Source organism: Arachis duranensis, chromosome 7, assembly GCF_000817695.3.
Source record: "Arachis duranensis cultivar V14167 chromosome 7, aradu.V14167.gnm2.J7QH, whole genome shotgun sequence".
Lineage (NCBI taxonomy): Eukaryota > Viridiplantae > Streptophyta > Magnoliopsida > Fabales > Fabaceae > Arachis > Arachis duranensis.
In genome coordinates this window covers 44,700,912-44,701,170 of record NC_029778.3, presented here as the reverse complement: position 1 = coordinate 44,701,170, position 259 = coordinate 44,700,912, and positions in this window count along the sequence as shown.

The window sequence follows — 259 nt, the reverse complement described above, 5'->3', positions numbered from 1 at the left end:
TTATTCGGCAAGTTAAACGGGTTCAAGCCATAAAACTTGTAAACTGAACGAAGTGACATATTTTTAAATAGTAATATTTCATGATCAATCATTTATATTTATTAGAATTTGTAATTTATATACAAAAAATATATTATTTGTATTTATATTTATCAGAATTTATACGTATGAATTAATACAATTTGTACTCATATTTATTAAAATTTATATATATTAATTAATAAAATTTATTTATTAAAAATAATTTTATATTTATATT